Genomic DNA, 26,880 nt, shown 5'->3' with positions numbered 1-26,880 from the left:
TAGAACTGGAAGGAAATGAAATGGGTTAGAGGAATAATGAATTTAGGCTGGTGATTTCCAGGCAATACATAGTGAAGATTGCTAAATTATCTACTTTTTCTATTAAGAGACCCATGAATGAAGAAGAGAGAAGCAGAGGGAAAGAGAGAAACTGATTGAAAAGATGCAGTCAAAACGGGCGGTAGGAAAAAGAAGGAGGTAAGTAGAAAAAGATTTTCAGGTTGTCTATGATAAAATGTAAAGTCTAATTAACTCTATTTTCCAAAAGTCATATTTGCTGTCAAGATACAGTTTTGCCTCCATAAATTAGATGGGCATGGAACCATTTTTTCCTCTCTAGGCTTGAAATTTCTATTGCATTTCTTTACACAAGGAACAGCTCCTTCTAATTCTCTGAAGGTCTCTCTTTGTCTCTCTGTTGTACTTCCTGTGAAATATATTCTTTTAGTGTGCGTGTGTGTGTGTGTGTGTGTGTGTACTCACTTGCTCAAAGTGTTGTTTTGTTGTAGTTTCCTTACCCTTTTTTAACTGGATTATTCTTTGTCTAGCTCATTCATACTGACAACTCCAATAGGACATCAAGTTTCCCATTTTCCCACCGCCGCCCAAAGTTTCCCATTTCTTTACCTTGTTATTTTTATTTATTAGTGTTATTATTTTTGAGAGGTGTAAAGGGGCAGAAACTTGGAATGTTCAAATGTTTTTCTGATGGTACAATCAGATTACTTCTACTCTGCTGCAAATACCAATCCCTTAAAGCCTGTAACAATTTTCCTCCCCACCTGGCAGAGGTAGGAGGCAGTGTTGTATGTGGTGGTCTCAGAACTTGTCTACTGATCTTTTAATACATTTCAGCCAATATCAAAGGCAGTCTAATTCAGAATGGACTATTACCTTTATTTAATTTATTTATTTCTGTCTATTATCATTTAACTGAGTACCATTAGGTGTGGCAGGACTGGAGAACTTGCTAGGTATATGCAGGTCTATGTTTCTGTAGGTCTTCAGCAAATACTTGGCAGCCAGTTACTACAGTAACTTACAGATCTCATCTATTGCACAAATACTTGCCAAACCCTTAAATTTCTACTCCAAATGTTAATAACAAACTTAAGAAAAAATACCTTTTTGACAGCACTTTATTATGTTTGAAATGACAAAGCTTTTAGCAATGATATCTCTATAGCAACAATTATTGGAAAATGTTATTGTAACTATTAATCATAAATGGAAGATACCAGAACCAAGGAGAGAATAGTACAGGGGAGAAAGAGTTTGCTTCCCTTCTTTGAAGTCTGAGGATTTGGTCTATTTTATTAGACTTGCCTATAATTCTCTACAGAGCAACAGATTTTGAATTTTATGAAAAACCCTCTTAGGTCCTTATATTAATAATAGTGTTGCTGTCAGTCTTAATTTTTAAATGATATGCATTTTTATTTTTTCTGTTTAATTTTTTTGCTTTAACTGTTTTCTGAAGTGTATGGTGGTAAATTAGAATAGGCTGCTATGTTCTTTTCTAGCCAGGCAGCATTTTAAACTAAAGGTTGTGTTGTATAATTCTTAGTATTCTTTTTTGTTGTGGTTTCTTCACTTTTATCTTGCCCTTAGATGCCAACCCAAGACCTGAAACTTTTTTACCAACATCTGTTTATTATTTTATTTAAACCCAAGGAACATAACACAGTGCACATGTACAATGTTTATATGTTTGCATGTAGCCCTCAGATGACTTCTTCACATTTATTCTTGATGACTTGGGTCCAAAACCATCTCTTATATTCAATTCTTATTTTTGGTGTTTTTTTCTCTTCTTGGCTTCAAAGCCAAGCGTGATTCTAAGTCGCACTGGTTGGATGATCACAACAGAATCTCAAAAAAGCCAATGTGTTATGTTTTATGTTTAGAACTAACAAATACGTCTCATGGCTTAAATAACTGCCTTTACAACAAAGGATGGGAGCTAAATTATACTCACCACTTACTCTAGGTATCTTTCAAGTGTGGAGAAATTAGGGGAACGTCAGTATGTTCTTGTCCTTTATTTAATTTGTTGATAAATAAATAAAGTGTCAGGCGTTTTGTTTTTAACTTTTAAATTACCTCATCAGCAAGCATTTTATGGTGGTGAAAGATTATTTTATACTTTCAAGTGTAAGTAAAGCTTTCTAAAGTTGGAGAGTTGTCTCTATTCCATTCCAAACTACTGAGATTTAGCTGTAAACAAGACTTAGCTTTCTGGCCTGTTAATTTCATTATGATTATTGCCATTTATCTTCAAAGCCATGTCTCTCATTTATGCTTAGTGAAGAAAAAATTTGTAGAGTAAACTGTTGAATGAGATGAGGAATACAATTATCATGGAAGGGAGGGCTTTCTTTGAAATACTTGTGCCAAGTTGGAAGTATAGATTTCAAAATTATCTTGCAAGTTGGAAACAGACATCCTGATTTAGTAAAGCAATTTGATCAGAGATACTTTGTCCAAATTATTTGAATAATAAAAATGGCAGAGAATTTTCTCTGTACCAACCAATTCATGTAGCACATTAAATTATGTAAATATCTCCCGCAGCACTATCCCACTCTACAACTTAATAGTATGTTACTGAGAAAAGGGAAAATATTAGTTTAAAATAAATTATAAATTAAAAAGCTTTAATGCATATTTCTTATATATTTTTTCTTTTTGTAAATAGATTTGAAAAAAAATCCTGTATTGCTTACCTTCCATGATTTTTTTAAACTTAAACCATTTTCCTTGGAAGTTTGAATTATAAAGTTTTAGTTTCTGAACCACTAAGTAGTTATCATAGACATTTAAAATACTCCTATGGTTATGATTTTGTGGCTTTTGAAAAATGCAGCCAGTCCCCAACTGACCAAAAATTTACACTGCAAATATTTTTGCAAAATTAAGGATTGCCTTTTGGTCAGTGCAGTGATCATTATTGAGTCTCCCACACATATTTAGTTTGGATTTGAATGTTGTTTGTGTTCGCTCGTGAGGTTTTTCTCTTTTCTGTTGTCTTTTCCTCTCCATAAACTGAATTATGCTGTTGAGTGTCAAAATATGTATCTACTTATGCCTCAAATATAATTTATATAGTTATCAAATATAATAAATATGTTCTAACCTGTCTCTTTCAAGATAATGGAGACTTGGAAATAATCTAGTCTGAGAGATATATCTCTGCTCACACAGCTGTGAAGGAGTAGAACTGTTTGGACTCCCAGTCAGTAGCTCAGCAGAGATAACACAACTTAATCTAAAGTTGACTGATTTGAAAAGAACAAAGGAAAATAACCAACTGTATCCATATCCCAGCAATTTCCATTCTTCCAGCAGAGTGTAGTCAGAAGTATAGTTAGAACACCATGGGTTTCAGAGTCAGAGAAAATTCAATTCAAACATCACTTTACAAGATGGGTCACGACCTGAGGCTAGTTATGAAACCTTGCTGATACTACATTTATCCTCTTGTGTAATTAGATGGTAAAAAGTCTGTAAGGATGTTTGGAGGATTGAATAATATAATAAATGTTTGTAAAGACTTTGCCGTAGAGTGAATATGCAATACAGACACACATACACATATATGTATATATGTAATTAAGGAATATTTTATTATTCCTCATATCTAAAATTCTAAGGATATTCTAATGGTAGCATTAGACATTTATTAATAGCCTATTCATAGTGAAGACCCACTGAATTGTTTTGTATATTTTATTCTCTGACATGAGTACATACATGTTCTCTGCCCCAGAAGTCTGAGCTCTTCCCTCAACATTATGATTTTTTTTCCAAGACTTTCTCTCCAAGATTTCTGGACAAGTTGACATGTTCAAAATAATAATACACTAAAATCGATTTGTTAATATTTTGAAATGGGTTATAATTCAGTGGTATAAAATTAACAATCAAGAAACTTGAAATTTGTGTAGCTATTCTCTAATATGAAATAAGTTAATATATGCAAAATGTATTTAGTGCTTCAAATATACTAGGCGTGTTTGAGAGCTGGGTATGATCATCATCACTGTCATTATCACTATCATCCTTTTTATGTGTGGACAGGAGGAAAAAACATGCAAATAGAATTCACATTTCATTTCGGGCCGTTGAATTCATTGGACCATGCTAAGCTAAAGTTTGTGTTAACATATTCATTTAGTATTTGTACTTGTTTGATTTCATTTAATTAACTCATGGATTCATTCATTCAACACATATTTTTAAGCACAGTGCTGGATATTGGAGATGCAAAGGTGACCAAATTCAATCCTTGCTTTTAAGGAGCCCACAGTGTCTCAGGACAGCCAGATATTACTCAGATGATGAAACCAATGACTGTTCAACTGCTGTTGGCTGATAAGGGAGATAAAGTGAAGGTGGAGTCAGGGATCAAAGCTTCTGTCGGGAAGAAATGCTTGGGTTGGGTGCTACAGATGCAAGGAGAGTTCAGAAGGTAAGGGAAGAGCTTCACACACAGAGTTTCTGTGCCAGGAGGGCACACAGCATTCCTTAGAAACTGGGCAAAGGATAGAGGGGCTAAAAAGAAGATGGTGAGGCTTGATAGTGGGAGATTGCATATTCACAGAGCACATAGCTTTGGTGGAAATGTTTTAAATGCACAGCTTCATTTTGTGTTCATTTTGTCCTCTAGTGAGGTTGATGCTCGCCCCATTTATGAATACCCAGGTTCAGCGAGGTTAATAAATTTACATAAGGTCAACTCACGTCTAGTAACTGGCACAGCTGCAATCTAAATTAAGGAATCTCTGGCTGGAGCTGAGGATTGTAGCCTCACTACAGTGTAGAGATTAGGAGTTTAGTATGGATTAGACCACACAAGGAGGTAATGATTTATTAAGTGTTTTTCTTTTTGGAGCAATAAAAAGATGTGGAAGAAACTCAACTATTAATTGACAAGATCTAATTTAGCTGTAAAAAAACAAAAATGGTTCTAACTGCACTGTGGAGAACCAATGACTGCATTAATTTGGGCAAGAGGGAGAAGGAAAGACAAATTAGGAGGTGGCTGGCAATTTTGTGGAGAGAGTAAACGGCACCAAGCAGTAACAAGGAAGAGAAGTGGACATGCATTTTTTTTCTTTTTTTTTTTTTTTTTGAGATGGTGTCTCACTCTGTCACCAGGCTGGAGTACAGTGGCACCATCTCTGCTCACTGCAACCTCTGCCTCCCAAGTTCAAGCAATTCTTCCGCCTCGGCCTCCCAAGTAGCTAGGATTACAAGCATGTGCCACCATGCCCAGCTAATTTTTGTGTTTTTAGTAGAGATGGAGTTTCGCCATGTTGGCCAGGATTGTCTTGACCTCTTGACTTTGTGATTCACCTGCCTTGGCATTTATTGATCCATTTATAAACGATTGACCTTGTAAGAATGTCTACAGCAGAGCGTCTAATTTGTATGTCTATTCATTAAAACTCCTTTGATTGATAGTTAATTGGTTTATAATATTAGTCTCAAGACTAAACAAGCTATGTGTGTAACATTTGATCTTTCAGTTACAGGCTTTATCACAAAAAAGTAATGCTGCATCTCTTTTTCCTGGATTTTTATCCACCTGAAATTTCTGATGTACACAATGGTCCCACTTGGATATGTACTTTCTGCACATATTTTCATATATAATTTGAAATTGCATTTGAATGTACATAGATAAAAGTGACTTCCTTTCAAAAACATTTAGATAAGCTGGGTGTGGTGGCACATGCCTGTAATCCCAGCTACTCAAGAGGCTGAGGCAAGAGAATCCCTTGAACCCAGGAGGCAGAGGTTGCAGTGAGCCAAGATCGCGCCACTGCACTCTAGTGATACTCTGTCTCAAAATAAAAACAAAACAAAATCATTGTAATAAAATAATTTAACCTTGGTATTTGAAATGAGAATCTAGAAAACAATTAGAAATATTAAAAATACTTATTGCTTAGATACCCCTATTGCATTAAGAGACAGAATCTCAAAAAATATAACAGATGAGGCTAAAGCTACTCTACTGGAAGTGTTGAATCTAACATTTAAACCTAGGCATTTGCCAACAAGGTAGCACCTCTCAGTAAAGGGGTGCTCAAGATTCAGCTGTTCATTCAAAATAGATGAAAACCATATTTTGCATAATTGTGGCACATGCTCATTACAATATATGGATTTTTAGAATTATTCTTTCCTTCTTCATATAATAACTATGGTTATTTCATCGAAACACTCAGTAATCCTGATGTTCACCACAAGGCTGACTGGAGACTAAAGATGTTTCTGAAAGACAGAAATATTTTCACAACTAATCCAATTATCTTTAGAGCAATTTTTTTGTGTATAAATAATTGAATAACATCCTTCAGCATGTGGTACATCTATAAGCATAGCCAGTGAGGCCAGCGTAATGCATCCACACTACACCTTTAAAAAGCTCTAAATGTCTACTATAAATAATTGAGCTAGTAGTTTAAGAAGTAAAACAAAACAAAAACAAAAGCTTTTTAAGTCTTTGAAATTCTGCTCTTGAAGAAATGCCTAGAAAAAAAAAAAACATTTTTGGCGTTTTCCATACACTTCTTGTTCGGGAAACCACTTAAAATTTACAAGATTTATTTCTTACATTTGGAACAAAATACTTTTTGTTCCATCAGATTTCCTTGAAAGATATTTGTTTTCAAGATGTTTGTCACCACTTGTAAGTAAAATAAAATATAGGGGATTTTCAGTACTGGAGACATTTTGTACAGCCCGTCCCCAGTGTGAGCATTCTGAATTAGGCGATTCAGGAAGAATTATTTCTTTTTACATTTATTAAATATTAACTCTTCTCAGACCTCTTTGAAAACTACAGAGACTGATTGCAAATTTCCTAAACTTATGAATTTAAAATGCCAAGAATTTATCTTTTTATAAAATAGACCATTCTTAATAGTTTAAACTATTTCTTCTTAAAAAAAATGTGGCTAAAAAACTAGCTGTTGGGTACTATGGTCAGAACCTGGGTGATGGTGCCATTCATACCCCAAACCTCAGCATCACACAGTATACCCAGTTAACAAACCTTCACATGTAACCCCAAATCTAAAATAAAAGTTGAAAAAAAAAGAAAAGAAAAATTGTTTTTTCTGTTATAAAAAGGTTTCAGATTCCAAAGTCTAGTATTTCCACATTGGTAAAATATGCTTTAATTAGGAAAAATAAATACCTCACCTTTAGTCTGAAACTTTGAGTAGCATGATATATGTTAGTGAAGGTTCAGAGACTCACATGGAAAAACAAAACCTATAGTCAGGCCTGAAAGAGTGGTATAAATGATATGGTTTTGTTTTTGTTGTTTTAATTTTACTTTAAGTTCTGGGATACATGTGTAGAACATGCAGGTTTGTTACATAGGTATACATGTGCCATGGTGGTTTGCTGCACGCATCAACCCGTCATCTAGGTTTTAAGCCCTGCATGCATTAGGTATTTGTCCTAATGCTCTCCCTCTCCTTGTCCCCCACCCCCCGACAAGCTCCAGTATGTGATGTTCCCCTCCCTGTGTCCTTGTGTTCTCATTGTTCAATTCCCACTTATGAGTGAGAACATGTAGTTTTTGGTTTTCTGTTCCTGTGTTAGTTTGCTGAGAATGATGGTTTCCAACTTCATCCATGTCTCTGCAAAGGACATGACCTCATTTATGGCTGTTTAGTATTCCATGGTATATATGTGCCACACTTTCTTTATCCAGTCTTTCAAAGATGGGCAGTGATTGCAAATCTGGATACCTGTGGTAGATAGCAAAAGTGGCTGACATGATGCTTCTCTCTCTGCCTACACACTTGGTTTGGTCCCTCCCAGTCTAACTCTGGTTTTAGCTAATTGGATGACAACAAACTTGATGCAAGCACAGACTTGCCACGTGCTTGCACGCTGGGGCCCAGGAACTCTGATCACTACCATGTGAGTGCGTCTTGGCTAACCTGGCAGAGGATGAGAGACATGTAGCCTAGTCTTCTCATCACCTTAGTCGGTCTTGAGCCAATCACCAGAGTGCTAGTGAGACCATCCAGCTTCAGCCAAACCAGCTTACAGTTGAAGAAATCCCCAACTGTGCCCTACACATTTGTGAAAATCAATCCATATTATTATCCCAAGTGGCTAAGTTTTAGATTAGTTTCTTACAGTGCAAAAACTGAATTATCCATTAGGTACTTGATAAATGATGGTAAAATATTAGTGTAGACATAGCTGAAATTTCTGAAGTCCCCTATGCTACAATTTAGCGTTTAACAGAATAAGGACAAATTAGTGTTCAGTGGAAAGAGAACTTGTGTGAGAATCTAGATTCATACTCTGTCTGTTGCTTTTCCCATAATTGTGTACAAGGCTTGGAACAAATGCTTAAGTTACCTGAATCTCAGGCTTTACAGCTTTTTCTTCATTAACCACTCTGTGAGTGCTGTAGTCCTCAGAGTTCTGTCTTTGGCTGCTGTTTTTCCCACTTGCCACAGTTTCCTTCCCTTTGTGAGCTAATTATGGCATAATTCCATTATCCTCTGTATACCCATTACTCCTGCATCTGCTTTTTAAGCTGAAATCAGATTTTCTCTGACATCCAGACTAATACACCGGAAATTTCAGCTACTTTCTTAGCATTTCGTACAGGTATTTCAAACATAACAAAAAATTAAAAATAAGTAGAAAAGAAGGAAGAAAAGAAATAAGAAGTAAGAAAGACAGAGGAAAGGAAGGAGAGAGAAAGAGAAAGAAAACACCTATTTTCCCCCTTTATTTTCAGACTTACTTATTTTGTATTCTCTATTTCACCTGGTCACAACATCCTTTTCCTAGGTAATAAAAGCTTATCTCTTCCTTAGTCCTTAAATCTAGTCAGTTATCAAGTTCTATTGATTTATCTTTTAAATATCTCTTAAATACATGCACTCCTCTCTGTCCCTGTTTTGATACCTCTCTTCACATCTTCATTGTGTTTTGCCTCAAATGTTTAAGACATATCTCAGATGGCATGTCTGCCAACAGTCATCTTTTCTTCAAAACTATTGACAAATCGGCAAAGTAATCACTTCAAAACGTAAATTTGAAGATCCTTCCCATTCCTCCTGCACAGGATCTGTCCATTGTACACTGCCTCCTGCCAGCAAAAATCCAAGGTCCTCAACATGTTATGAAATATTTCATTGAGTTGTTGCTGTAACGGTGGTTGTTTTATTTTTTTCCTTTTTTTCATATTTATTTTTTTCTTAGGTATAAGAAGGAAGAGTATGAGTTCAGTTTTACATAAATTGAGTTATAGATACCACAGACAAGTCTAAATGCAGATGTTAAGTAGTCAAAGTAATTTGAAATAACGGGTCTGGAGTCCAAGTAAAAGGGCTAGAACGTGCATGCAAAGATCATGCTGCATCCTCTCTGGATGATTTTTGGAATTTTCAAAGCCAGAGACCTGAGCTATTTCAAGACTTAAGGAACAGGTGCAATATGATGATCCACAAAGTAATGGGAATGGATGGCCAAAGAGGTAAAAAAACCAAGAGAGTGCAGGATAACAGAAATCACAGGGGAAATGTCTTTTAAAGAGTGATTGTTAACAAGTGAACCTGCCTCTGAAATTTCAAGAAAGATGACAACTGTGATGTGCCCTTCTGGTAATGGCAACATGACAGCCCAGCTCAGAAGGCCCAGGGGCTCCATCCATATTATGAGATTGCTTATCAAATATGGCAGAGGCTTTAAGGAACTTTCATATACTTTTCTAAAATTCTTTTTGATGAAGAGGTTTACAGGATGTTAAAATAAAATTTTAGACACATTACATTTAACAGGATTTAGCTGACAGAAAAAGAAATCCACAAATCAGGCAGCCTCCAGAATCACAGTAGATTCAGAGAGACTCCAGGGATGCCTTGTTGTCAGAACAAATTTATAGACAAAAGAAGGAAAGTGATATACAGAAATTGGAGGTGAGGTACAGAAACAAATGGATTGGTTACAGGTTGGCGTTTGCTTTATTTGAACACAGTGTATGAATGGTTGAAGTATGGCTGCTGTGATTGGCCAAGACTAAGCTATTGTTACAGATGCATACTGCTAAGTTAGATTTTCAATCTTGTCTACCTATTAAGTTAGGTTACGGTTCCTTCACAAGGACTCAAATACAGAAGAATGCAGTCCTTCTCAGGCCATGTTTAGCTTGCTTTAAGAAGTGGTAGATTCGTGTATACTCAAATTACATGTAAAAATTTGCCAATTGGTAGAGAAGAGGATAGGTCACTGGAAGAATTGAAAGAATAATAAATATAAAATTTTCCTGCTGTACAATAGAAAAAGGGAAAAAAGATTCTGAGCATTTTTGGAATCTGTTTGTATTACTAGCCTAAACAATAACTAAAACAAGGAAACATTGAAGAGCCTGTATTTGCAGAATTTTATTTTTTTTCTTGAGATGGAGTCTCTCTCCTAGGCTGGAGTGCAGTGGTGCAACCTAGGTTCACTGCAACCTCCACCTCCCAGGTTCAAGATATTCTTCTGTCTCAGCCTCCCAGTTAGCTGGTATTGCTGGAGTGCATCACCACACCTAGCTATTTTTTTTTTTTTTTTTTTTTTTGGTATTTTTAGTAGAGACGGGGGTTTTCACCGTCTTGACCAGGCTGGTCTGGAACTCCTGACTTCAATGATCCGCCCATCTTAGCCTCCCAAAGTGCTGGAATTACAGGCACGAGCCACCGCACCCAGCCCAAGAAATTTTTAATCTTCTAATAGTCATATAACGTTCAGGATTCCAAAAGGAAAGATTAGATGCACGCAATGGGTATATTGAAAAGAATTTCATGAAAGACTATTTACGGCCCGGGCAGGGATCAGGTAGCTGATCAGGGATGCCGAGACTTCCAGGGACTAGCAGCACTGGGATGTGTTACCACTTCCAGGCCTCAGTGAGCACAGGGGGAGATTATTCATCAGGATCTAGTGACAAGGAAAGAGGGGCCTCCCAACAGCATCCAAAATTTTAGGAAACATAATCACAGTCACAACCAAAGTACTGAAGTTGAGATGGAACAGAGAAGAAATGCTCAGGTTATTCTCTCCTTATTCTCCTGTTAGCCAAGCTAAATCAGAAGCCAGGAGGTAAGGAAGTTTGGTGATGCATCCCTAGGGCACAAGCACCTCAGGGTACAGGACAGGACAGAGAATGGGAGAGGATGGGTTTGGAGGGGAAAATGGAGAAAAAGTGACGTAGTCCTCTAGCTAAAGGCAATACGCACTACCATTCTCCTCGCTTTCTGAATATACAGCAGCAAGACGTCAAGGCAGAGTAAAAAGGCACCCACTCAAATGGGTTACCATTTGGAATTTTGATCTCTAGTCTTTAATTCAGAGAAGAGAGGTAATCTGATGTATAGGCTTAAAGGTAGACTGAGATTTGAATTCTGTTTCCACCACTTAGAGCGGTGTAACAGGCAGAGCCTAGTCTGAGTCTCAGTTTCCCCATCTGTAAAAGTGGAACCATAATAAATTCTAAGAGTTTCATAAGGTGCTTGGCATCTAAATGCAGGTTTCTTTTTCTTTCTTTCTAGAATATCATGCTCACTCCCAAGTGTGAGTGAGTGACATTGCATTTCATTACAAATGTGACATTGCATTTCCAAATGTGTATACCCATCTAAGTGAAAAATCTCAAAATCGCAAGCAATAAGCTAAAGAGTTTCAAAACTATCACCCCCAAGGACTTTTCCTTATTCGATATTTCAAGGTTATAAATAAATCCTACTTTAATGCACACTTGTGACCTATACTGTTTCAGAGATTGGTTTCCCTGATCCTTATTTTTCTTCCTCAAAGTTTTCACATGCCACACACCAAGACACACACTTTTTTTTCTTGTATACTTTAGGCATTAATTTCTTATCAAATGAAGCTCAGCACCAAATCACCATTTCCAGGAAAAAAAAAAATGAGATCAAGGACAGGACCTTTCAAAAATCATTGGATTAGATACTTATAGAAATATCACCTTACATTTTGTTATTAATCAAATCCATTTGCATGCCGCTAATATTCTGTGGATTCTTATTACGACTGGCATTGTGTCTTTTGGAGGTTGTGAATTCCAGACAATCCTGGTGGCTGGGAAGAATCTGAAAATATTCATATTCCATGTCGCTTGTGATGTGAGGAAACAATCTTACAGCCTTAAAATCCTTCATGAAATTAAATATTATCTTAAGAAATCCTAATTAAATTATCTCCCATTCCATCTTCATTTTCATTTCTGTGACTTCATTCTAGGCTGGCCTGCATATGACCTGGTGCACATTGGCTTCACATTAGATGAAATGTTACTAAAGCCTCACAAAAATAACCTTTTAATTACCTTTTAAACTCTATAAAGAGAATTCACTTTTTAGTGTGACATCATTCTATGTTTCGAGCATACTTATTTTATACCCTTGCTGTACTAATTTGTCTTAATCTCTACTGATAGCCAACCAGATGTTGAAATATTAAAATAGATTTTCTCTGTACATTTCTACTGATACAAAGAGATTATAAACAGAGAACCCCTCGATCTTTCCCAATTTTGAATTTATTAATTAGGCCTTTATCTTATAGTTCTTTGCAAAGAAGAGCAGAAATAACAGTCTAGCTGGCACAGTAACAAATATTCTGAGGGAGCAAATGTTTCTTTAGAGGCACAATGACAAGTGATCTTTTTGAAGTTAGTGAAATAAAACCAAAGCAATTTTACAGTGACACATCAAGATGGTGCCATGAACATCAAATGTGCTGTGCACTAAAGTCATTACCACATTTCACAAAATGATACTATGTTTTTTTCTGAAGATTAAATATGACCTCAGAATAAAGCTGCAGTACACCAATTTCAAAATGACAAAGTTAAAAATTTCTACTTCAGGTTTTTTGTATGTGTGTGACATTTCTATCCTATGCGAAAGCAAAGTTCTCATGAATTTACCTCACCATTAGTTAACTGTTTAAAACATGTACATTGGTCAGCAGCTATATTTTTGTCATTTAATTCTACTGATAGAAACCTAGCTAAGGTAGATCATTTGAGAAAAAAAAATCTGGAGTTTTTTTTACATATAATCTATAATTTAAAGTATGAAATGTTGAACAGAAATACAGAGTTAACTTATTCGGGTGTACATTTAAACAATATTTTTAAACCACTGGGCTGGGAAAGCGTGATACATATGAAAGAATCATATTTAAATTATTTAAAAATTACCAAGCAAAGAACTTTGGTTATTTTCTATAAATAACAGTAATTACTATAGGATGAGAAGGTATAGACACATATATGATCAAACACATACAAATGAAACAAAAAGATAAAATAACTTTCCCAGAATGTCTTCCTTTTTTTGTGACTGCAAGATCGTTTTGAGCATATCCTAAAATATGCACACCTTTCTTTGGTCACCACTTATCTAAGTAAGAAGTAAGAGAAGTAGTGAAGAACATAAATAAGACAGGGAAAGGGATTGATAGAAACGGTGCTGCCGTGATTACAGCTGCACATTACAGAAAATGACAGGTTAAGTGCAGTCATCTAAAAAGATGGATAAACAAATGAGGATAGCAACACAAAATATAGGTGAGACATCAGTAAAGAAGCAGAATGAGCACCTTCAAAACTTCTCTCCTCTATAAGAGTAACAAAAGCAATGGCACACATTGTCAGAATAAAATTTTGCAAGACTCTGGAGATTAAACAGAGTCTTGGAGCAATCTCAATGTTTATTTTAAAATAACACTTGGATCTCAGTAAGAAAGGGAAGACCTGTAACCTTTTAACTTGCCAATTGTCACCAATTCAGAAGACCATTAAATGCAGCATCCCTTCTCTTATTTGATCTCCTAAGAGCGTATGACATTGTGGATCTTCGGTTGAACCACACTTTTCCTAAATGTTCAGATGCAATATTTCTATTACACTGGTGTAAAAGTAATTGCATTTTTTGCCACTAATATATTTTTCTACTGATTTTCTGACTTCTTCCTTGTTTCTTTTGCACACTTTAAATTTAGGTATTGCTCAAGATGATGACATGTGCCCTCTTTTATCACTTTATATAATATGTTTAGTATCCCATTCATTCCAAAGGACACAATCACCATTGACATCTTGGTAACTCCAAATTTGGTGTGATTAGCTCACTCTTCCCTCATGTGTTCCGGGCTCTTAGCATCTTTGCGAATATCAAAGCATACACCGTGACAGTCTTAACATACTTATGATTTTGGTTCTCCTAACTCTCAGAATGTATTCCAAATCCACGGTTCCAAGCTTCTTCAGTTGCTTTACAATTTTAGCCCCTTTCCACTGGTGACTGACTCTATTTGGAAAATATTCAATACCTTCTGATGAAACTTGCTATTATTTTTTATTAAAAATATGTTTCCTTGTGTTCCACTACTATGTGATTGGCTTGAACACATACAGCTTTGGTAGAGTCCCAGAATGAGATTTTAAGAAACTTTTTCATAACTACTTAGGATTAGAAATAAAGGGGAAAAAATAACTCTTGCCCTTTCATTTGACTGGGAGGTTCAGTTGGTTAAAGGAACCAATGAAGGCGGGTAGAGTTTCAATGCTGACACTTTTAACATCTCAGGTTTGCCCTATTTACTGAACACGCTGGAGAAAAGTAGGGATAAAAGATGAGAATGAGCACAAAGCAATGGTTTTCCATTGTAGAAAGTAATCAGCCACTCTGGGAATGGTTTCCAATGGCAACTATGAAATCATCCATGCTGCCAGTTGACATTAGAAATAACACTGCAACTATGTTTAAAGTGAAAATTTTCTGAGACGTTCGAGAGCAGCCAAGAAAAGACATTAGGAACTCCAAATTCCAGAAACACTCTTCCCTGATAAAAATCTTGATTTTAGTCATTTGTTAAAATCATCTGTGGCAGTTGTTGTAAGATCTCATTTGGGTGTGTGCGTTCCTTAGAATTATCTATATACAAGATCCTGTTACCTGTAAATAAGAGATAATTTTGCTTCTTCCCAAATAATCAGAATACATTATCTTTCTTTTCCGTGGCCAATTGCCTGGCTAGAACCTATAATAAAACATTAAATAGAAGTGGGAAGGGAGGACATCCTTGTTTTATTAAAATTTTTGATAGATTTTGATACAATCTTGTTGACAGACTTTTAATCAATGAATAAAGGCCTTTATAACCTCAGTTATGGTTTCAAGATTTATTTTTTTCCTGAACTGTTCAGACACGTAAGTGATAAATGGGATCTGAATATTAGTTTATGTAGACTTGCTCTTTCTACTACTGAGAAAAAAATCCTATAGTGTGCTTTAACTTAGCTGTGTAGTCTGAGCACAGGATTTGTTCTTTATATACTCAGGGTCCTTGTTCTAACTTATTTTTATTTATTCCTTTTACCTCTGTCAGCTTGCTTTATCTTACTACAATAAGCCATCAAAGACCATCTTGAGTTCAAAATAGGAATTATATTTAGTGATGTTTATGCCTATGGAGTGAGACAGACCAGATTTCACTCTGCCCTTGCCCAGGGGTGTGATCTTTAATAAGTTATGTAAATCCTCAGTCCCTCATCTTCTTCATCTTAACATGATAGTAACAATGGTATACAGGGTTGCCCTGAGTAGTGCAATCAGCATAAAAGAATCAGTAATCTTGCGGGCGTGGTGGCTCACTCCTGTAATCCCAGCACTTAGGGAGGCCGAGGCAGGTGGGTTACGAGGTCAGGAGATCGAGACCATCCTGGCTAACACGGTGAAACCCCATCTCTACTAAAAATACAAAAAATTAGCTGGGTGTGGTGGCGGGCGCCTGTAGTCCCAGCTACTGGGGAGGCTGAGGCAGGAGAATAGCGTGAACCTGGGAGGCGGAGCTTGCAGTGAGCCGAGATCGCGCCGCTGCACTCCAGCCTGGGCGACAGAGCGAGACTGTCTCAAAAAAAATAAAAAAGAAAAAAAAAGAAAAAAAAATTCAGTAATCATAATGACAGTGACCAATGTTTATTATTATTATTATTATTTAATGCATTAAATAAGGAAACAACACTGGCATGAGACGACTTTCATGTGTCTCAGAATATAAAAATCCAACAGGAGAAAAAATAGATACACATAGATTGCTTATGTGTGTTCTTGCATTTATCTCCATGGTGCCAAGCCCATTTCTGTAAGGTAAGCCATCAGTCCCAGGTTTCCAGTGAAAGATTATCCACTCTGGGAGCTCAGTTCCTGCATTATTCATGTCATTCTGCATGCAGCTAGATTTATGTGTCAGGAAAAACATACAAATGGAATCCGATTTACTTGCACAAGTTCCTGAACCATTTGATTTATGTTTGAGTAAATAAAGACATATGTCTTATAGGTATTGGCTTCACTTCTCTTTAGAAATAGAAGCATAATGCTGCGACTTCTTTTCTTGGCAGGAGTAGACTTCTAAAGTTTTGAAAGCAATGCAACCTCAAATTATATACTTTCAATTTTCAGATGTGTTCATTATACTTTTCCATTTGCATTCAGCACTTTCGGCATCAAAACAATGGAAAATCTACAGCTCTGGATCACTGGAAAAGGTTCAGGATTTCCTTACTTAGTCACAAATCATAGAAGCAGCTATGATAAGGAATTCAGATGTAAAAACTTACTCAAACCTTCTTCAAGCTACCTAATGTTTAGGTTACAGATAGCTTCCAAAATCACCTCAGCAAATTGTACATTTAGCATTGCCATGCACTCTTCCTCAGGAGGGCCCTACCTGGCTTCAGGACTTTCATCTAGCCTTGATACATTGTATTTATTTTGCAAGAATGTCAAGGTCATGGAAACAAAGAAAGACTGAGAAACTGTTATAGACCAAAGGAGACTGTGGAGATAAGACAACTAAATGCTGTGTGGTATTCTGAATTGTATCCTAGAACAGAAAAACGGTATTAATGCAAACAGTGGTGAAATTTGAATCAAGTTTGAGGTTTAGTTTATAGTAATGTGTCAGTGTTGCTTTCTTAGTTTTGACAAAAATGAGACGGCAGTACAAAATGATAACATTATGGGGTGTATGGGAACATTATGGGGTGTACGTTAGTGGTGTATGGGAACTCTACTATCTTTGCAACTTCTCTGTACACGTAAAATCATTTCAAACTAAAATGGTTTTTTTAAATAAGCAAAAACACGTTGAAATTTAAATAAATATTGTCTTTCTTTGGTAAACAATTTTACATACAAGAAAGTCACCTCCAAGTGATACATATCCAGTTTTTCTCCCTTTGTATCTTTCGATGTCTAAGATTTTATGAAACTCAAAAAAATTACTGAGCCTGCCTGTGGCAGCGACACATTTTGAAACCCACCTGATGCAAATGAATGTTTATTTGATTGTTGATGCTAGAATCTACAGTCACTTCTGCTGTTCTAGAAAGCATATATACCACCAAAACCTGAACACATATTTTATCAGAAGACATGGAAGTAAATTTATTGAATCCTTGAAGCTTAAGTCATAATTTTAAAATAAAAAAAATTGAATTAGGATTGAGAGATATTATAGATAAAATAGAGATTTCTTGTTTACATTTCACATTATAACAATGAAAGGAAACAGAAGGCTGTTTGGATTTATTATTCTTTAAAGGGGAAAAAAGCACTTGTAGAGTTGAACAACATGAGGTATAGATTCCTCCACCTTTCTCTACTCACATGAAAAATGTATTTTAAGAATATTTGGGCAAGGAGAAGCTTTCTGAAGAATGGCAGTATGAATTAAAATGTATCAAATTGTTTCTGTTTAAAATCAGTCTTACACTTATGTTAAATGAAGTAATAATTGATAAAACAATATTAAGTTGAGCAGATCTATCAGAGAACTTAAGTATTACTCTTAGTGGAATGAAAACAGTGAAATATATAATGTTTTGGATCATTAAATCTAATACTAAATAATTATTTTTAAAGACTCAGGAGCCCCTGATTAAAGAATATAAATATGCTGAATTATGTTCAATAGATGTTTGTCATATCCACTTAAGGTTTAATGAAGTCCATAAAATTTGCATGTATAAATCTTAAGATACATTACAAAATGTTCCCAAAGTACCAATTTTGGTTTACTTTAAAATGTTTTTAAAATTTCAGTCATTCTGAGTTTTGAATGCCTAGCATATATTACAGAGCAATTTCAGCAATGGTTATACACAAAATAGAACATGTGAGTTTATTTGGTCTCATTTGTGTGTAGAAGCTGTGATGTTATACAACTACCTAAGTGGTGTTAGAATTATGTTTTTCTGCCTGGCAGCCTATTGTCAGGCCAAGAAGGGAGTAAAATTTAAGTTTTTCAAATTAGATATGAAAAGAGAAATTGAATCTTCACAGTTTAAGTTACAAATGGCATAGTTTTGGTGCAGACTTCAGTTGCTTTTATAATCACAAGCATTCTTGGAAAATAACATCTATGCACCAATTGTGGACTTTTACATAAATTTCTCTAGGTCTCACAATAGATATCTTGCAAAGCAAATATCTGCATGTGAAGGAGACTCCTGTACTTTAATTTTCATGAAACAATGTCTTTACCCTGTTGCTTACACCTCAGGTAATAAATTGCTGTTTCTTTATTGAGTCATACTTAAAATCAAGCTAAAATCAATTTAAAATTTTTTTTCAATGAGTCTTTTAAAATTTGTAATATGTGACTTCTTTCTCATTCTAAATATACATTAACATTCACATCTATTTTTGCATTTGTAGTTTTTAAAACATTTCTTAAGGAGAGTCCTCAGAATTGTATAAGCTTCAGACCTTACAAAACCTAAATCTGCATCTAAATGCAAAATGACTTTTAATTTCAGAATTACCTTGGCAATGGCACATATTAGATCCAAAGCTACCTGGAGTCCTCTAGCACCCAGGAGGAGATAATAATGAACATCTGTGGACACAGAGTCACTTATAACATAGATGCAGGATGAAAAATGGCAGAGTGTGGCAGCCTGAACCTGGGTTTGCTCTCCCTGCTTAACTAGAACTTGCCTGGTTCTCCACAGTTTGGGCTGAATTTCACAGCTTGTATAGTTTGCAGAATCATCCTCAACACTTTTGTTTAGCTGGATGCCCACATATGCTCCCACCCCACCCCCCGCTAGCCTTGCTCCTGGGTTGTCACACTTTTCATGGTAGGTTAGTGTTGCTAACCTCATATGCTCCCCTCATGGGGGCTCAATTTCCCCTCCCATAATTATTTTACAACAGTAAACAATAACTTAATTCATATAGTATGGACTAAAAGGCAATTCTAGGAGCAACTAAAAGGGACTTCCATCTATATTTGAAAGGATGGTGTGAAATGACCTATATTATTAAGTGATGTTTTAGACTGCATATCAAAACAAATTAATAACAAAAAATATTTATTTTAATTTTTTAGGAAACTAGTCAATGTATTTTAAAGCTAAACATGGCAAGGATATGCGAGATCTAGAGATAGGCTACAGAAAGCATCTGCAGTTTTGTCTAGCATGCAATATTGTCTAGGATGCAAAATGGGAGAAACCTAAGTTTCTTAATCAAGGCAACTTGTATAAGTATAACTTAATCAAGGCAAAATAGCAAATAGAAGTAATAGATTAGACCAACAGTAAAATTATTTAGAAAGGTGTTCCTTTCTAGGCCAGGTGCAGTGGCTCATGCCTGTAATCCCAGCACTTTGGGAGTTCGAGGCGGGCGAATCACCTGAGGTCAGGAGTTCAAGACCAGCCTGGCCAACATGGTGAAACCCCATCTCTACTAAAAATACAAAAATTAGACGGGCATGGTAGCACGTGCCTGTAATCTCAGCTACTTGGGAGACTGAGGCAAGAGAATCACTTGGACCTGGGAGGCGGAGGTTGCAGTGAGCTGAGATTGTGCCATTGCACTCCAGCCTGGGCAACAAGAATGAAACTCCATCTCAAAAAAATAAAAAAAAAGAAAGGTGTTCCCTTCTATTCTTAAAAATTAATGAGAATTAATATATATAAACCATATATATGCATTTATACATATGTGCATGCACACACACACACACACAGTCCTTCCTCCAGTAAAAATAAGAATTATTCTGAACAAAAACTCATTCTTTCCATGTGAATAGCAATTTATATAGTTTAAATGTTTAAACTTCTTTGTATAATAGTTTATTATTGGACCCCATTTTCCCCATTTGGTCATAAAAATGATCTTCTTTTACAATGGTACAGTATCCTGCAGCAATCATTTTTTTTCCTCTCCTCCTCCTGCTCCTCCTCCTCCTCCTCCTCCTTCCTCATCTTCTTCTAAGCTCCATTATAACCTATATTCACATTTGCAGCTTTCAGAAAGAGCCAAACTGTACAGCAAAGAAAAACACCATAAATTCATGATGAAATTCTACTTTGGGTATTTTTTATGTACTCTCCAGTCTGCAAAGAGTAAATTAATGGGGATTTCTAATTTTGTTCTTCAGAATGAAATAGTGTCTGGTTGTTGAATTCCTGAGCTACTAATACATTTTCTAGCCTGACATTGTCCATTTTACATGTGGAAAGACACCTTCTAATTCAGTAAGTCAACTAATATTGTGAAAAGCAGTTGTCCATTTTTTTCTGTCTTCACTGTATCTTAATACTTTCTTGGGTCCAAATGAAAGCAAATCACTTTCTTCTTCTTTCCCGGATTCTCTGGTCGAAATATACCTTTACTTCTTGTCACACCATTAATTATCTAGGCAGTTCTACACAAATTATTGTCTTCCTTCCGCAATGTTTTATCTTTTGAAGTCATAGATATGTATTTCTCCAAACTAAACAAATATTTACTGACTTCCAAGGTACATTAGATAACATGCTGCTAAGTATTTTCATGTCATCTCGTTTAATATACCTAGTACCCTGTGGAACAGAGAGTATTGCTGCTAATTTGCATATAACAAAGAGAATGACTAGAACTTTTAAACAAATTAACCAAGTGTGCATCACTGGCTAGTGGCAGCAGGACCTTCCCGTTCTCATGCCAGTTCTGTGGTCACAAAGAGCAAGCAAGGACTTTGAAATAACCCTTACCTGGACCAGTCTCTCCACCTGCAGGCTCTGGGGCCTGCAGAAAATTACTTAGCTTCATTAAACCTCAGTTATCTTATTTATAAAGTGGAGATACAAAGTACTGCAGAGGAGATTTGTTGATGATTAAATGAAATGATGTATTAAAAAAATTTAACCTTAGGAAAGAACATCAGAAGCTGCAGCTAACAGAGGTGTCCAGTTTTTCCTGAACCCAAATCCAGTGCTTTCCACTAAATTATAGACACTGTTCATTGTAATCATCCCATATTGTCTGAGCATGGTGAGTCATGCCTGTAATTCCAGCACTTTGGGAGGCCAAGGCTGGAGGATAGCTTGAGGCCAGGAGTTTGAGACCAGCCTGGGCAACATAGCGAGATCCTGTCTCTACAAAAAAAATTTAAAAATTGCTCAAGCATGGTGGCATGTGCATGTAGTCCTAGCTACTCAGGAGACTAAGGTGGGAACATCGCTTGAGCCCAGGAGTTTGAGGCTGCAGTGAGCTATGATTGTGCCACTGCATTCCAGCCTGGGCAAGAATCTATGACATTTCACTTTCGTGTCCAAAACCAACATAATTATATACATTAGTAGGCACCTAGCATCCCATATAATGTCCCTGCCACTTTCACTCTTAGGTAACTGACTCCACGCTCCAACATCATGCCAGGACTCCTAATTGCATTATATTATACCAAGTATAATGCATCAAGAAAAAATTTAAAACTCAATATTCAAGAAGCATAATGTATATTTGAGTAAGTGGGAAACTAGAGAATCTTTGCTTTTAATTACAGACTTCTGTACAGCCAACTTTGCTGCCTTCCTTAAATGGAAAAAAAAGGAAGGCTTAATGGAAAACTCTCTTCTATAGGTTAAAAATCAAATTTGTGAAGACTTTGTTAAGGAAAACCAAAACAACTTTCCATTTCTGGTTTTAAACATGGAGCCAAATGTCCTATTCCTAAAGAACTGGGGGGAGCGGCAGGAGAGTGGGGAGAGCAAACCAAGCTTTAAAAGCTAATGTTCTTGATAGAAAGACAGGCTTCAATTGGCTATTTAGGTTTAACTGTTGTGGGTCTCCAATATGACCTCATGGGATACAGCTCATTAAGCGATTGTATGAAAACATAAGAAAATAATTTTATCCAAACGGTAGCCACTCCACATTTTCATCTCGAGTTAACCACAAGTTCTTAATGTTTCATTAGTAGAGGGGAATGTTCAAATTGAGAAATGCATAAATGAACTCTCCAAACGAAGGCGTACATCCTATTTGGTTTCTGGTTCTGGGCAAAAGTTCAGACAACTGTGTATTTTATCAAAACTATAAATACCTTTCAATGTGCATCCAATTACCATGCAGATCTCTAAAATGAAACGTGTGCAGTTTCTGAAGCACCCAAACCCCCTTTCTAAGCACCAAAAGCAAATGGCTCACGTTAAACCTCTCTTCTGTTTCTGTCTTTAGAGTTCTGCATGGTCCATATTCTAGGACAGAAACAAGATTAGGAAAGACTGACTCTTGTAGCCCATCCAAACCACATACAGATTCTGTCTGGTTCTGATAAATGAGAAATACTGTTGGGCTGAATTTATGCTACCAAAATTATTTCAGTGTCTTATTCTGTTTCCAGGGACTTGTGTAAGGACTTAACACTCAAATTGGGAAATGATTAATTTACTGAAAGCTCTGATTTCCAACTCTAAAAAATTAATAAACTTTAAATACCTCAGGCTATTGGAAATCTCTCTGGTGTCTAAACCAATTAAAAAAATCAAGGGTGGACATAAGGTAACTAACATTGAGCTTGGTTTTACGCTACTAACCAAATCGCATAAGGTGGGAGCAGAAAATAATCCATGATGTAGATTTAGATAAACTCTAATAAGAAAGGCAAAAATCTCCAGAACACAGCCATGATATAGTCCAAATTATTTTATTTTTAAAACTAGAGGCCCAGAGATGCTTCCAAAGATGCATGCTCACAAGAAACACTGATTTTAATTCACTCCCCATCAAAGGAACATACTACCTGGAAACCATGATGCTTTATATAAATGCTAATGTCATTTTTAATTTTTAAAAGTTATTAAACAATATTGACTTTTTTATTCAGTAACAGTAGTTCTGAAATTTTTAATGTATTAAGGATGTAGTCAAATTCTTTATGAATAAAAAGTGTTTCATTGTATAAAACCGTATTTGAGTAATATGCAAGTCCTAAAATGTGGAATGGATTTAAAGGAAGAACTAGTAAATTTCTTAAGAACATCTCCTACTGTCATTTAGAGATGTCTACCACCTTGATTTCATTTGCGTTCCCAAAGACTACTGTCTCCTAACTGGCACCCCTGACTCAGGTAGCACTCCTGGAAACATGTTCACCATTATCTTAAAACCACTCAGCTATGCTTATATCAATCCTCAGCTTAAAACCCTGCAGTAAATCCCTATGACCCATGAAGAATAAAGTCCAATATAAGCTCTTAGCCTTATGAAAAGTGGCTTTGGTGGTTTCCAATTTTATCAATCATTTATCTTCCATGTACCCCCTACACAAACCATGATCCCATGACAACAAACTGCTTGTAGCTGCTTAAAGACATCATGCTCTTTTTTGGTTCCATAGGATAGACTGGATAAAGAAAATGTGGTATATATATATACACACATGATGGAATACTATGCAGCCATAAAAAAGAACGGGATCATGTCCTTTGCAGGGACATGGATGGAGCTGGAGGCCATCATCCTTAGTAAACTAACAAAGGAACAGAAAACCAAATACCATATGTTCTCACTTATAAGTGGGAGCTAAATGATGAGAACACGTGGACTTACAGAGGGGAACAACACATACAGGGGTCTTTCAGAGGGTGGAGGGTGGGAGGAGGGAGAGGATCAGGAAAAATAACTAATGGGTATGAGGCTTAATACCTGGTTGACAAAACAATGTGTACAACGAACCCCCATGGCTAAATTTACCTATACAACAAACCTGCACTTGTACCCCTAAACTTAAAAATTTTAAAAGAAGGAAAAAAAGAAAAAAATGCAAAAAAAAAAAAAAGACAGCATACTAATTAATACCTACTTGTCTTCACAACTCACAATCTTCCTTCTGTCTGGAATAAGCCCTTTCACTCCTTCAACAACCTGTCTCCTTGGAGTATTTGGGAATCAGCTTTCATTCAGAAGTAAGACAGCTTGAACATACATGGTTGTAGGAGACTTCCCTATGTGCCTCGTTATGTTTCACCCCCTCCTGTAGGCTACCTCCCCACCTCCACTGCACTTTTATTATTGCATGCTTTCATTCATCAGTCTTTTCATTATTTCAGTACATACCCAGGTTTGAGTTCTATTATTAGATTTCCAAATCTCAGCAGGAAGAAGTAGCATTTTATACTATATTAGTTTTCTCTAAAATATCTTACAAAATTCACATCTATAGTGGAGTCATATTCTTTGGACTAAAACACCCACATTAGGGATCTTTTGACTAATATGTGCAACTGTATACGTAGGTGACCTTTTTGTTTGTTTGTCTGCTTTGGTAAGGTCAAAAATCATTCTCCAGATCTGGCTGACAAATATTTTATTAAGAATCTTTAATTATTCTTTGCCAGGATTTGCACAAGATAAACATCTGTGATAAGATGCCACTACATCCTTTTAAATATTTTAGAATTAGGTGGAACACAGAAATAAACTGTATTGCAGTCTTTTATTTTTAAAAAAGGCACTGAAGGCAGATAAAATACAGGAATAGCATGCTTTGGGTGTGTTTCTATCTTTGACACAAAAATGACAAATCTCTATCTACAAAAAAGGGAAAATGCATTCCATTAGATACCACAATTTTATAAACAAAGAGAAACACACATATAAAATCCCATAATGAGTTTCTTAAAAAGTATTTTTTCTAGGAAGAGGTTTTTCTTTTTAGTTGTCAAAGTCAAGCACTCAACAGTTTAAGCTTTTATAAAACAAAATCATCTGATATTATCAGTAATGGCAAAAACTACAATTACATTTGCACCAACCTGCAGTTCAAAATGTTACCTGTATTATTTATTCCATCTCTTCATTCATTCGCTGGATATTGTGTGCCTACCACAGCCTCTGTGCTGAAGTTAAAACGTTGTACGTGTTTTTTTTTTTCTCTTTGTTTGTTTTTGTTTGTTTTGTGTGTAAGTGTGTATTGTGGAGGCAGAGAAGGGAACAAGAAAAGAACAAAACAAAAAATGACAGCAAAATAAACAAGACAAGACTTTAGCTTTGTAAACTTGACATTCCACCTGTCATAATAAGTCTAAGTACAAGGGAGGAGAGGATGGAGAATATGTAATTTGCATGGTTTAAAAAAAAAAAACAGCCAATGTTCAAAATGCCAAATTCTTAATACAAATTAGAAAAAAGTAACTCTTAGCCAAATCTTTACATTTAAATATGTTTTAAATTTGTCATTAGAATAGTCGCATAATTTTTGACTGAATGTCTTTTTAAATTTAACCAGTTTTATTTTGAATTTTTGTTTCTGCTGTATTGCTGTTATAAATAAATGTGCACAATAACATCCTTTTACATAAGTATTTGGCCAATCTCTGTTCATTTTCTTAGGCAGGTTTTTAGAAATAGGGTTAATAGGCCAACTTTAAGTCTGGCTGATATATATTATCCAATTACTTGCAGAATGGTATCCTAAATTTACATTTTCAATTTTTCAATATTATATGAGAATGCCTAATTCATTTTCAATATTTGTCAATTTATTGTTGAAAATGTATTGTGTATTAATATTTAGCTGGCATTAGTTCCTCAAAGAGCACTTTTAAAAAGTCTTTTTTAGAACATTTTTTCCAAATGTGAATGTTCTATCTGTGAAGTAGTATTTATGTGTTTTCCCCATTTTATGTCTCCTGGGTGTAAGTTTCCCTTGTTTACTTATTAGCAAACTTTATGGACTGTATGTTCCCCCAGAGTTTATAGTTTGACTTACCGTTTAAAATAAGATAGCCTTATAATTCTTCACTTAACTTTCCTGTATGCATTCTCTTCACCAGTGATATTTTTTCCTTTGTTTTTATTGCTGAGATAATCTTTCCTAATTCTATACAACAAGTAAATATTTAGCTACATTTTCCTCAAGTTTTTCTTTTTTTTTTTTTTTAGATGGAGTCTCACTCTGTCACCCAGGCTGGAGAGCAGTGGCGTAGTCTCAGTACATTGCAACTTCCGCCTCCTGGGTTCAAGTGATTCTCCTGCCTCAGCCTCCTGAGTAGCTGGGACTACAGGTGCGCGCAAACATGCCCAGCTAATTTTTGTGTTTTTAATAGAGACAGGGTTTCACCATGTTGGCAAGACTGGTCTCAAACTGCTGACCTCAGGTGATCCACCTGCCTTGGCCTCCCAAAGTGCTGGGATTACAAGCGTGGGCCACCACGCCCAGCCTCTTTGAATTATTTTTGGGTCCCTTTTTATTGTTGAAACAATGTGGAATTGATTTTGATGTGTGGTTCGTGGTGATGCTCTGACAGTACGCTGTTCAAAATTATCCAAGTCCAATCAACTACTGGTTAATCATTTCCTTCCCTATAGATTTTGTTACTCCACCTTTAAAAACAGAACTAAATTGGTATATCCATATAGCTTATTTTTCAGATATCTCTTCTGCATGATTGATTAGTTCATATATTCTTGCTTGAGTGCCATACTATTTAAATTAATATAGTTTAACCATATGTTTTAATATATGGCAGGACAA

The 26,880-nt window shown here is 35.8% G+C and overlaps 1 long non-coding RNA gene across 1 annotated transcript in view; it reads left to right on the top strand.

The window, feature by feature from the left end:
* LOC134732321 (uncharacterized) overlaps positions 1-26,880 on the top strand; it is a 326,687-nt gene that overhangs the window by 150,577 nt on the left and 149,230 nt on the right. Inside the window, exon 3 of the long non-coding RNA XR_010115357.1 lies at positions 108-198. This is a non-coding gene — a long non-coding RNA (uncharacterized lncRNA). The remainder of the gene's footprint in view (positions 1-107; positions 199-26,880) is intronic.

The sequence above is a fragment of the Symphalangus syndactylus genome, chromosome 14, assembly GCF_028878055.3.
Source record: "Symphalangus syndactylus isolate Jambi chromosome 14, NHGRI_mSymSyn1-v2.1_pri, whole genome shotgun sequence".
In the NCBI taxonomy this organism is placed as follows: Eukaryota; Metazoa; Chordata; class Mammalia; order Primates; family Hylobatidae; genus Symphalangus; species Symphalangus syndactylus.
Note: the sequence above shows the minus strand (reverse complement) of the source record. Positions and strands in the feature narration are given on the sequence as shown.